Source organism: Heteronotia binoei, chromosome 5 (genome assembly GCF_032191835.1).
Source record: "Heteronotia binoei isolate CCM8104 ecotype False Entrance Well chromosome 5, APGP_CSIRO_Hbin_v1, whole genome shotgun sequence".
Classification (NCBI taxonomy): domain Eukaryota; kingdom Metazoa; phylum Chordata; class Lepidosauria; order Squamata; family Gekkonidae; genus Heteronotia; species Heteronotia binoei.
In genome coordinates this window covers 59,223,826-59,237,625 of record NC_083227.1, presented here as the reverse complement: position 1 = coordinate 59,237,625, position 13,800 = coordinate 59,223,826, and the positions used below count along the sequence as shown (strand labels likewise).

At 43.0% G+C, this 13,800-nt stretch overlaps 1 protein-coding gene across 8 annotated transcripts in view; it reads left to right on the top strand.

Annotated features, from left to right (window-relative positions):
* Positions 1-13,800, top strand: part of FOXP1 (forkhead box P1) — a 743,550-nt gene that overhangs the window by 391,190 nt on the left and 338,560 nt on the right. The gene's annotated exons all lie outside the window — the stretch shown is intronic.

Sequence of the window (13,800 nt, the reverse complement as noted above, 5' to 3'; positions counted from 1 at the left end):
ACCAGAGTACTCCACAAGCTGATGCGGGAGAGACTGGAGTGCATATTGATCGCTTCCTGCTGGCCCAGGCAGAACTGGTTTCCAATCCTCCTGGCTTTGGGGGGGGATCGATATCACATGCTTCCTCCAGAACCAGACCTCCTACTAGCTCTCTGTTTCATCACAATGTCCCTCATCTGAAGTTAACTGCTTGGAGGATCAGCTTTTGGCATTCTCCGGCAGAATTAGACACGTCCTGCTGAATAGTAGGAAGCCTTCGACCTGCCGCTCTGACAGCAGCAATTGGTTGAGGTTTTCTAAATTTGTCAGAGAGCAGGGTGTGCCAGCCCAGAGTGCTGGACTTGAACTGGTTTTTGAGTTTCTTTTATCCCTGGTGGATGATGGCCTTAACCACTCTTCTATTAGGGTTTATTTGGCCGTGATCTCAGCACACTATGCCCTGTTGGAGGGGAAGTCTGTGTTCACACATGGGCACCCTAACAGTATCCTGCAGGGTTTGCTTTGGTTATACCCGCCTTCCAGATTGCCTCCCTCTTCCTGGGACCTTCCATTGGTATTGGGTAGGCTTGCGGGGAAACCGTTTGAGCCTTTAGCCACCTGCCCATTGCATTTGTTATCATGGAAGACTGCTCTCCTGGTTGCTGTCACCTCGGCTAGACAAGTGGGTGAACTAGTGGCTTTGCGCTCTGACCCTCTGTACATCACATTCCATGTTGATGGGGTATCCTTGGCACCAGATGTTGCTTTCCTTCCTAAGGTGGTGTCAAGTTTCCATCTGAACTTGGAGGTCATGCTACCCGTGTTCTATCCCTTGCCCTCCTCAGCTGAGGAGCGGAGGCTGCACTCACTGGATGTTAAGCGAGCCTTACTTTTTTACATGCATCGCACAAAGAGCTTTCGCAGGGACCCTCATTTGTTTGTTTCTTATGCGGCCCCTAATTTGGGCCATAAGATTTCGGCTCAGAGACTATCTAAATGGATCTTGGAGGCTATTAGACTGTGCTATTTGCTGGCAAAGCAGCTTCTGCCGGGTCCCATCCGTGCCCATTCTACTAGGGCGCTGGCTGCTTCTGCTGCATTCCTCAAAGGTGCTTCCTTAGCTGACATCTGTAAGGCAGCTATGTGGGCATCTCCTCACGCTTTCATGAGACATTACACTCTTGACGTCAGGAGGCATCATAGAGCGCAGCTGGGAAACGTGGTTCTTCAGTCTGTTCATTCGGCTTGACCATCAGCTCCCACCTCCAGGTAAGCCTGGCTTGCTAATCTCCCATGGGTATGAAGCACAGAGACCACGAAGAAGATAAACAGGTTGCTTACCTGTAACTGATGATCTTCGAGTGGTCACCTGTGCATTCATACCACCCACCCTCCTTCCCCTCTGCTGTTGGTCATTCTTGTGACTGACTGCGGTCAGAAGGAACTGGCGGGATCTCCGTGCCGTCCCGGGAGCATGCATAATGGGGGCTTTGTGCATGCTCATGAGAGGTTGGCGCGTTAAAATCCCTGTCTTGGGTACTACTGATCGGGGATTGGTGCTGAAGCTTCATCACATGGGTGTGAATGCACAGATGACCACACGAAGATCATCAGCTACAGGTAAGCAACCTGTTTTTCCAGCCAAGAACATCCTAGATTGGCTATGAGAATGTTATTTTGCCAGATTGTGGAGAAAAAGGGTGCATTCACACTACTAAATAACGCATTTTGCAGCTGGATTTTTGCTGCTCTTACATAGGGCAGTTCTGCACAAGACCTTTTTGTGACTATATCCAGTTTCAAAATGCATTATTTAGTGTAGTATGAACACACCCAAAGACAGAAAGAAATTTCACTGGCCAACAGGACTTAGTCTAGTAAGAGGAATAGTCCATGCACATTGCTGATATCCAGTACCATCTACCCTACACATCCTTAATAGTCTTTTCATGGGTGAAACTGTTGGCTGAAGAGAGCGCATGTGTATTGGAACACATGCTGAAGACAGAAGAGCTTTGTCATACTTGAAACCAAGATGATTATAAATATCATAGTCACTGCTGACAGTGACTTCCTTGTTTCCAGGGCCTGGAAGCACTAGCATCTAGATTCAGCTACCTTTGTGAGTAGGCAATATTGTATGGTACTTTATCAGGGCAAACCAGACTCCAGAAAGCCAAATGCAGATGTCACCACAGGTATGTGGAACCCTACCCACATGGAAGCAATTTTGTATGGCAGTCACACCACTATAAGCGGCCCTGTGGCACAGAGTGGTAAAGCAGCAGTACTGTAGTCTATACTCTCTGCTCACAGCCTGAGTTCGATTCCAGCAGAAGCTGGATTCAGGTAGCCGGCCCAAGGTTGACTCAGCCTTCCATCCTTCCAAGGTCAGTAAAATGAGTACCCAGCTTGCTGGGGGGAAAGTGTAAAAGACTGGGGAAGGCAATGGCAAACCACCCCATAAAAAGTCTGCCGTGAAAACGTTGTGAAAGCAGAGTCGGAAATGACTGGTGCTTGCACAGGGAACCTTTCCTTTCCCACACCACTACAATTAACATTGAACTGTCTGTATATCAACAATTGCAAAGCTCTTCCTTGTTCAGGGAATGATATTTGTTCTACTACAACCTGCCCCAGCCTTCTTTTCTTTTCTTTTCTTTTGGCATGCAGTCAGTCCTTGAAAGTAGAAAGTGCTGCGTTTCATGTGTGCTTTACTCTTCTTGGAAATTCTGAAACCTTCTACTTGTTGCTCATTCCCAAAGTCCAATAATAGTTTTACACCCTTTTTCTTGATTGGTGTATACTCAAGACTCCTGTCTGAAGGAAGGGGAATGGGAAAGAAGGACAGTTCAGTAGATGCATCTCTGTGTTCATGAAAAGAAAAGTTCATGAAAAGGAAAGTGTAAAGTTAAGGCTTATATAATGAAATGCTTATAATAAAGGCTACTAATTGTAAATTGTATTTTATATTTCTTTTTCACTTCCATGTGTGTTCTATCCAATATGGCAGGCATACTGAATTTACACACACACAGTCACAGTTGCTCTTAGGCTTAAAATTTCATGTAAGCTTATTATTCTTTTCCTTTCCACCTTCTAGGAGTGGCTACACAGCTTCTAGGAGCAGTGGGTGAATATTAGGCCACCACTTTTGCTGTAGTGGCAGTGCTGTCTGTTTCTCTCATGCTACAGCTGAGGCAGCTTCTGGCCTCCAAATGACAATTTCCAACTAATTGGTTAAGTAGCTTCTTCAAGGTTACCCCAAAATTTCTGAGGCAAAGCAATCTGGAGCTACCCAGGTGCCCTGATTCCCATCTTGCTTTTAACAATGCTTTTTTTCAGAGATTTGCCTTTCAAATCCAACAGAGGATTAACCATTAACTCTTCTGTGTTTTACTGAGTGTGAGTATATCTTCAATGCCCCTAGAAGCCCTATAACCACTCCTAGAGTTCCTGTAGCCATTCCATGACACATCCATTGCCATTTTGGGTGACCACATGATAGGAAAAAAATATCCTTAAGTACCAGGCAAGGACTAGTTAATCGGGGACACTAGGCGAGTGATTATGAGATTTGGAGCAAATTAAAATTCGAGAAAACAATTTAGGAAGACAGGCAAGTGTTTTTGTTACATTTAATCAAAGTAATGCTTTTGTCTTTTTATATATATATATATATATATATATAACAAACATGATTGTATTAGATCTTCACCTCTTCATGTTTTTTTTAACCTTTCTCTCCCCATTCTTGCATTAATAAGCACTGCTTTATCTATAGTCAGAAGCTCACAGAAGGCGACCAGCCCCCTTGCTAAACAGATGCTCGTTCTAGTCTATAGGTCAGCTACTAAGGATGTTCTTAGAGCAATGTGATTTGTTTCACTTCCCCTGGGATGCTTAGCGCATCACCTTTCCAATATGCTCAACCTCCAGTGACCCAAATCTTGGGGCAAGTCCAATTCCAGCCCTGGAACTCCCAAGTGACAGCCTAAGAAGCTACCTTTGTGTCATGGGGCCAGAATGGAAAATGTGCTGTTGATAAAGCCCATCCATTCTGGAGCTCCTCTCTCCCTAAGTACTAAACGAAATTTTAGATTTCAGATACGTCTAGACATAGACAGTGTGTGATAAAGTTGATAATACATTAATCATTTTTAACAACAGGTAATATGCATAATTTATGGTGTTACACTGCTATCTTTTTTGATATTTATGATGGATAATGCTCAGTTTTTGCCCTCATATTACTGCTTTAAATTATACCACAAGAAAATTAATGAGAAAGTAGATTTATGGGTTTCATTTGTTTGTCAATTTGGAAATTAATTGGGTGTTAATTTTAGCCGTCCCTCATCAGACCAGGTCTTTAGTATGTGTGCATTACTTTGCATTCATTGAAGCCTACCTCCCATTTACTGTGGGTCACTAGCTTTGCATACATTAAAATAGCCCTCAGGCTCATTCTCTTGATTACTTTTTGAGCTGCCATGCATTAGAAAATTTACGCCTTTCTGTTATAATTATGAAAATTCTGTGTAAGAGGATGGTCCTTGTGTAACGGCAAATCTGCATTGTTCCTTGGCTTTTGAGGTCTCACGTAACTTATTTCAATTATTATTATTATTATTATTTTTCTTCTGTTTGGTAATATAAAGTGGTATCAAGTCAGTCTGTATTCTATGACCTCTAGCCTTTGAAGACTCAAAGACTAATTTAAATTCATTAAATTAGCCTGTTAGCATAGACAATACACACACACATATCCAAAGGTTTCCGCCCTTATCCTTTGACTTGTTTGTTTGCATTTTTACACTTCTAGCAAAAGCTTTCCTCAATACCCTGCTATTATGTTGGTATTTGCACCCTATCAACAAAACATTACTTTTTTTAAAAAAAGAGGTAGTGCTACCTTTATGTATGGTAGTGTGTAATGTTGATCTGCTACTCCCAAATTGCTTATTGAAGAAAATATTCATTATTCTAAAAAGCACATGAGTCTGGGTTTTATCAACTTGGCTGTTTATCAGGCAAGTAAAAAGTCCTAGACTCCATAACTGTTGACAAAAAGATGTTGTGTGGGGAGGTGTGCCACATTCATGGTGAAATATATGTGCGGTAATATAAGGAATAATGAAGTGATATGTATGGAACCACACAGCTCCTCCAATGGAACTGCATTTTCATTTTCAGAAGTGGTTTCCATGTATTTTCCTGTTCCTCTGCAGACCCCCACTTCGGCCCATTCTGTTCTTGAAGGGTCTGCAGACCGTCACAAACAAAATTTGGGGGAAACTTGATGAATCACTACAGAGTGGCAGGGAACCTCATGCAGCAGAGTCTGTAGATGATTGGAATAGGGCTTTTTTTGAGCAGGAATGCTGTTCCGGCTGGCTTGGTGTTGGGGTGTGTGGCCTAATATGTAAATGAGTTCCTGCTGCGCTTTTTTGTTGCAAAAAGACCTGTGTGAAACAATGGTGATGTAAGGGGGTGTGGCCTAATATGCAAATGAATTCCTGCTGGGCTTTTCCCCTCAAAAAAGCCCATACCCCTATATGTTTGCATTTCTCTGGTGAATGTAGATGGTCTGGGAGGGGACTACAAAATATATAATGGTGTTATCATTAGTACAGGCTGGCATCACTGGATGCACAATTTAATGAAATGTCTCAGGCTGCATTTTCCTTGGACAGTACAACTTTCATAGTGCCATTTCATTTCCAAGAGCATTGCAAACATATCTTTATCATGATAATCTGTTGCCCTGCATAGGATTTTTAGAAGAGCATCCATGGATCTCTCTTTCTCTCATAAAGATGAAATAATGCATATTATAGTTGCAATTATGTATTTCCCTGTACAAAAGCTCCTCCAACTGATTCATTATCATTTCAAAATGGCTTTTTAAAGTGTGTGAATTAATTTAATGCTGTTATCCTATGCATAGATTGAGACATCAGAGCTCATCTAGTCCAATTCTCTGAAACGGTGAGAAGGCTTGTACCTGGAGCCTAGTCTGCTGCAATGAAAGATGATGGGAAAGAGTAGATTGAATAATTACCTTCCCCCACACGCACACCAAAAACCCATAAGATGTTGCTACGCCAAAAGGACATCAGTGCTATAGCTGTGCCATGGCAAAGGCAAAGAAACACAACAAACTAGCATATGAACATCTGTTTGCTTCATTTATACACTGCCTTTCTCTCTACTCAGGATTCAAAATGGCTTACAATATCCTCTGTTCTTTATTTTATCCTCACAATAGCCCTTTGAGGTAGGTTAGGCTGAGAGTGTGTGAATGGCCCAGGGTCACCCAGCAAAAGTTCCATGACAGAGCAGGGATTCAAACTTGGGTCTCCAAGATACTAGTTCAGCACTTTAACCACTACACCAAGGTGCCAAGTTAATAATCCTAGTTTTAAAACAGATTTATTATTATATTTATACCATGCATGTATCAGTGATTAGCTTTTTAACTGGTTATGTGGGCAATACTTGGCTGACCATGAAACTAAAAGAGAAAAGAAAAAACACTAAGTAATTTCTTCTTTTTCACATGCTAGAAAGCACCATTCGTAGCTTAGGGTGAAAGCTCCCTGTCTTTCTAGAGAAGATGAGTGAAACTACCCCCAAAAATGCAGACAGTACTATCCTGCTTGTTTTTGAAAGCCCCCCCCCCCTTTTGGAAGACAGTTGTGAGAAGCCTGGCTACAGATAATATGGTCTTTTCAGCCAGAAGAGATACACATGTGAGAATGTGTGTGTGTGTGTGGGGGGGGGGGCTGCCAGCAATTTCTCTTAAACTGATTTTGGCCCAGGCTACTACTTACACACTTTCTCATAATGCATGCTTATGCCTGCCCAAAATATATAATGGATTGCAATAGACAGAGGCTGTTAAAGCTGCTTCCACCTCATATATCGAAAAAATGAGAAAATTTTTTAAATGCAGATGTTTTTGCTGACAAGTCTGTCTTTACTGGGTAGTTGGTGAGAGGTTCTTTTGCCTCCTCTGTTGTGTGGCTTGGCGGACAGTGTGCTTACTGAGGCTGTGTGGGGCTGGATCCTGCCATATAATCCCTTGCTTGAAACTAACTTTTAGCATTAACTCTCCTCTCCATAGAAATAGAAATATTACATATATCTGTGTTTAGTTTAATTTATGCATCCTTAAACGACTGGGCCAAGTTCTTTAAGGGCATTTATTCTGCTTCATATAAATAATTGATCAGCCAAGTTAATTTACTTCTGCCTGACTTGGTCAACCTTAATTAACTGCCCTAGAATAAAGAGCAATTTTATTTGTTAGCTCAAAATCTTTCACAAAAGTGTGTGTGGGGGGGTAAAGGGCTTTGTTTTGTGGAAGAGAATAATGAAAAAAAGGTTCTATGTATTCTTGCTGGTAGCCAATGTTTGCATATTTGCTAGCAATGGCAGATAGACTGGGTTAAAGCCAAAGAGCCGTGGGCAAAGCTCTGCTCACCAAATTGACCTTTCGCCATCCATTTAATGGGTTTGTCTTTTGTAGGTCCCTACACCAGGGAGCTGTTCAGTGAAAAGTTGCTAATGGACAGGGGTGGAATTCTAGCAAGAGCTCCTTTGTATATTAGGCTACACACCCCTGATGTAGCCAATCCTCCAAAAGCTTACAAAAAAAGAGCCTTGTAAGCTCTTGGAGGATTGGCTATATCAGGGGTGTGTGGCCTAATATGCAAAGGAACTCCTGCTAGAATTCCACCCCTGCTCATCGACATAATGGAAGGCAGCTTGGAGGGGATGGGTGGGATATAGAAACAACAGAATTACTTCTATATGCATTGCTTCTTTGGATCCAAACCATGTGCATCAAGTAGCCACAGTACTACGCAAAGGGGAACCCCATACCCAAAAACTGAAGGTGCATTTTGGGTGATTCACTGGAAAGAGGCCCACCCTTGACAGTGCTCTTTCTCCTCCAAGATGAGACATCTACCACAAACAAGAGCAGTTGACATATTCACCAGCTGCCCGGCTTACTGGATCAGTATTATTTTATCCCTTAGTGAGAATTCATTGAACTTTGGCCTCCATTCTGTGTTGTTGGTCCTCCATAGCAACTGGTTGGCCACTGTATGAGAAATGGTTATGGACTAGATGGACCACTAGTCTGATCCTACAGTGCTCTTCTTTATTCTTATGTCTCCTGTGGTGAAAACATCAGCTTTTGCATGGGTCCTTCCTGCAGACAGAAAAGTGATGCCTCCTAGATGCCTTGCTCCAAAAAGATTGTGGAAAGCCAGGAATAACCCTTTGCATAGGGAAAGAAGGAAGTAAGCGCCAGAAAACCATTGATGGGGACCTGAATATCTAATGCAATAAACCTATGAATGCTAGCGATGGGAGGCAACATTAGGGTGATGCCTCAGCCTCTGTGCCCTGTTTATTGGTGATATGGGGAAACTGGTCAACCACTGTGTGAGACAGGATGCTGGTGTGATCCAGCAGAGCTTTTCTTATGTAATTGCGTTGCTAATGGACAATGGAAGGTTGTTGCGTTGCTAATGAACAATACCACTGCCCTATGCTACATCAACAGGCAGGGGGGGACAGTCTCTTGACGGCTCTGTGCCCTGGCTCTGGATCTGTGGTCGGAGTGCCTGGACTACGACATCTTCGTGAAGGCTGCACATCTCCCTGGGGTCCTCAACTTGCAGGCAGACTCCCTCAGCAGGGGCGCGGCTTCCCCACATGAGTGGGAACTGCAGTGACGCTTCCTCCAACCTGTTTTCCAGCTTTGGGGGTATCCTCAGGTGGATGTCTTTGCCACAGCCAAGGACAGAAAGTGTTCTGTTTTGTTCCAGAGGGGGTGCGGATCCAGAGTCGTTGGGAGACGGTCTGCTGTTTCTGTGGGAAGGTCGGTTCCTCTATCTGTTTCCACCTCTGCCGTTGTTGATGAAGGTGGTCAACAAAATCGCAAGAGAGAGACCGTGCTGCATCCTGGTGACTCCCTGGTGGCCTCGCCAGAACTGATTTCCAATTCTGCTCTAGTTGGTGAGGGGGTCTTCTACCAGTTTCCAACGGAACCGGACCTTCTGTCAGCTCAGGGAGGTCATGTCCTCCATCACAACGTGCCCCACCTGAAGCTGACAGCATGGCTCATCGACCCTGTGGGTTCTCTAGTAGAGTCGAGCACGCCTTCCTAAATAGCAGGAAACTTTCCACCCGCGCTTCCTATGATAGGAAGTGGCGGAAGTTCCTTCAGTTCCTAGTTGATCCTTCAGTTCCTCCCCAGAGGGTGGGATTGTCGGTAATTCTTGAGTTTTTGTTATTCCTGGTGGATGCTGGCCTTGTTTTTTTCCTCCATTAAGGTTTATCTGGTAGCAATATCTGCGTTCCATGAACCAGTGGAAGGATATTCTGTTTTTGCACGCCCTCATTCTAAGAGGTTTTTGAAATGTCTCCTTAGGCTTCATCCCCCATCTGGATTGCCCCCACAGTTGTGGGATTTGACTCTGGTGCTGGACAGACTGACTCGTCGTCCCTTTGAGCCTATGGCCACGTGTTCGTTACAGCTCCTTTCATGGAATACTGCGTTTTTGGTATCCATCACATCAGCACATCGTGCAGGAGAGCTCACGGCGATGCGCTGTGACTACCCTTATCTTGTTTTTCAGGAAGCTGGAGTTTCGTTAGCTCCTGATATTTCTTTCCTCCCAAAGGTGGTTTCTCAGTTCCACCTCAACTTAGAAGTTTGGTTGCCCACTTTTCACCCTACGCCTTCCTCGGATGAGGAACGTAGGTTGCATGCTTTAGATGTAAAGCGTGCTTTATTGTTTTATTTAAGTCGTTCCAAAAGCTTTCGCAAGGACAAGCAGCTTTTTGTTTCATATGCTGCCCCTAAGTTAAGTTCTAGGATTTTGTCTCAGAGACTATCAAAGTGGCTCACTGAGACTATTAAATTGTGTTATTTGTTGGCTAAGAAGCCGTTACCTGGGCCTATTCGCGGCCACTCTACAAGGGTGATGGCGACGTCGGTGGCATTCCTGAAAGGCGTGTCCCTGACGGATGTTTGCAAGGCTGCCACCTGGTCCTCTCCGCATGCCTTTATTAAGCACTACGCGCTGGACTTGCATTCTCAACAGAGGACTCGTTTGGGAACTGTGGTGCTGCAAGCTGTTTCTTCCATTTGACCGTCTTCCCGCCTCCAGGTATATCTTGCTTGCTAATCTCCCATGAGTGTGAAGCACAGAGACCACGAAGAAGATAGACAGGTTGCTTACCTGTAACTGTAGATCTTCGAGTGGTCATCTGTGCATTCACACTACCCGTCCTCCTTCCCCACTGCTGATGTTCTCCCTCCAGTATGGGCTTCCAGCGGTCAGGAAGGAACTGGCGGGACCCCCGCGCTGGCACCGGTGAGCATGCGCAATGGGACGCCTGCGCATGCCCATTGGCGCCAAGCGCGAAAAAATCCTGGGCTTTTTAGGTACCGATTTGGGGTTTGGCGCAGGCACACTATCCCATGGGTGTGAATGCACAGATGACCACTCGAAGTTCTACAGGTACAGGTAAGCAACCTGTCTTTTTATATGTTGTTCTGATTTTTGTTGTTCTGTCAGATTTTTATGTTATTCTGTCAGATTTTTAGCAGCAGGTTCTCGGGGGCTTGTGTGTATTTGAGTTATTTCTTCTTTTATTCCAGTTTTTAATCTGGCCCTGAGGCTTTCATGGACCGACAATTATTCTTGATTTCCTTTCCTTTTCCTTTAGTTAAAGGATGATTTTTCTTTCTTACCCTCCCTCAGAAGCTATTTAATTAAGTCATAAAAAGTATGCCTTCTCTCCACAGAGTTATTAGTAGAATTAAATATACAGAGGTATTCTAATGGTACTTCAAGCAATTGTGTCTTCATGTAACCTGAGAACCCAAAAGAAATTATTTGGATAAGAAGACACCATAAACCAGATGAACTGTTCTTTAATCTAAACACTGAAGATGATGTACATGGAAAATGACTGCATCAGTGCCAGTAGATCCCTTGCTGATTAGATTGTAGTGTTCCTACTAAGGTCCCTTTCATACATAATTCTGTTGGCATGACAACCCCTAAAACTCAGCTACTTCCCATGCTTGTTAGATAATGTGACTGCATGAGAAGAGCCCTTGCTGTGTCTCCTCCCCAGACTAGCATCTGTCCTTTGGAAATATGGTGCAGTGCTGGCATGGTAAGTGCCCCAGTCCAGTTTTTCCTACGAGGGCTGGCACTTCTCATTGCAGAGGAGCAAGTTGCACTGCATTGGTTCCCACACCACCAACATAAGGCAAGAATGGACACAAGGAGGCTTTCCATGCCTTGAGTGTTGTTAAGAAGTTAGCACTGTACATTGTACCACATCATATACATGGCCCAAACGTTCATACATTTATTTAGGAGACTTCTAGCTCTCCGTTCCATAAAAACAAATACATCCAAAGTACCTTATAGCAATAAAAGCCAAAACAATATAAAGTCAGTAAATACAACAGCACATCAAAAATAATAAAAATGCAAGGATAACTCTACAGAAAGGCCTTTCAGGACAAAAAAGGTTTCTCCCGACAGCAGAAAGCTGTAAAGACAGGACTATGAGATGGAACTGAGCTCCATAATACGCACAGAGTGTTGGACTGGATGGGCCATTGACCTGATCCAATATGGCTTCTCTTAGGTGGTTCCTGAATAGGCCTTCGTGTGGGTCCTCATTAGGCATAAAGTTTCCAGCACTGCTTTGGCAAAATGCTGAGTATTTTTAAGGATGTTATCTGAGGAGGATGGAGTTTGGGGAAGATGTGATGTCACTTCTGATGACGGTGTAGGAATAAGTGAATGGGGTATCCAACTTAGTATTGTTACAATTATATTGTTATTGTGTGGTTATGTCTTTCATTAGCAAGATATGACAAGATGGTTACCAGCTCTGTGACCTCTCATTATGAGTGTCCAAGTATACAAATCAACTAGTGGCTGTGGCATTTTCTCCTCCATAAGAACAGCTCAGATCTAGAAGTAAATCATTGCAGTATGATGTAGGTTGTCATCACCATGTGTTTGTAGACAGTCTTCTGCTAGAGTTTAATTGCTAATAAAGAGGGTGACTTGCTCTAGGGCTAAAACAAAGTTTGAGTCCAGTGGCACCTTTAAGACCAACAAAGTTTTATTTAAGGCATAAGCTTTCATGTATAAGCACACTTCTTCAGATACAGTGAAACAGAATTTCCTCAAACATTACAGATAGGAAGAGAGAGAGGTTAGTTGTCAGGAAGGGCCAATTAAAGTCAAGACAGAGACAGAAATGGAATTGGAAATTACCAGTCCATATGGATAGGTAGAGGATCAGCTGTGAATTATCATACAGAATAATGATGTATAACAGATTCAAGGGTCAAACAGGAATAATAACCTTAGTGTATATGGTAACAATTTGTTTGGGTTCAGTTTTGGGAAAAACCATGAAGGAACTAAATATTTCAAAATTGGAGATTAATTGTAGAATGCTGGGAGTAATTAATTGCTCTCCATCTCCTCTCTAGCATGGAGGCAACTGTACAGCATCTTCTTCTTTGAAGTGGGGTGATTGGCCGTGCAGATTTATCTCCGCTGTCCCTACACCAGAGAAATACATTCCAATTTCTACTATTCATTATGTTACATTACAATCTACTAATCGATTATTTCAGATAAGAGATAAAATAAAATGGCACTTCTGGGGGATTAGTGAGAATACAGATGTAAGGGGATGGATTAGGTTAGTAGTGAGATAAGAAACCATTATTCCTGTTAATTTCTGGGGATTTCATTGTTCTTTTTTTCTTTTTGTATTTGTGTGTGTGCGTGTATAGAAGCCGGGAAGTCATGGCGACTTCTGGCAACCCCTACTTGGGCATGGAGGACATTGAGATAAGTGGATTGATACAGCCTGCCTCTGCCTTCTGCTCCTGGTAGTCCAAAGAGGTCTCCCATCCAAGTACTTGCCAGGATCAGTCCTGCTCAGCTTCTGAGATATGACAAGATTGGGATTACCTGGGCTATCTAGGGAAGGGCAGAGGTTTTGTTCTGAGTGTTGTGCTAACTTACAACTCAGCAATTTTCCTTTCTAGTCTGTTCTTGAAGTTCCTTTGCAATAAAACAGCTACTTTGAGGTCACGCACTGAATGACCTGGAAGACTGAAGTGTTCTACAGATTTCTCAGTCTTGTGATTACTGATGTCAAATTTCTGTCCATTTATCCTTTGGTGTAGGGTTTGACCTGTTTGCCCTATATAGAATATTGAAGGGCATTGTTGGCATTTAATGGCATATAAGTGTTAGAAGATGAGTATTAACTATGCCTTAGATGGCATAGTTAATGTTGTTAGGTCCAGTGATTGTGTTGTCTGGGTTTATGTGGCAGCAAAGATGGCATTTGGGTTTGTTGCAAGCTCTGGTACCAGTGTCCATGTTCAAATTAGATGTTGTATTATCTTGAGAGAGAAATCGTGTGTTCTAGGGCTGTGCTAGTTGAAGTACAAAAGGATAGGCAGGGTCAGTGCAGACAGTACTCCACACCACAAGAGATGATACTTTCCAAGTGAATTTTTCTTTGTCTTTCTTAAAGCAGCTCCTATAACATCCTTCCTTCTCCAGGAAAAAAGTCTTAGGTTGGCTGTTAACTTTCTCGCTCTTTGGAAAAAAATAGTAATACACTACATAAAATATCTCACTGGGTTCAAAGTGTTCATATTCAATTAAATAAATACAATTATTGATGTATATGCTTGGAGATATATATGTAAAGCTGTTGAATAACTATGGCCAT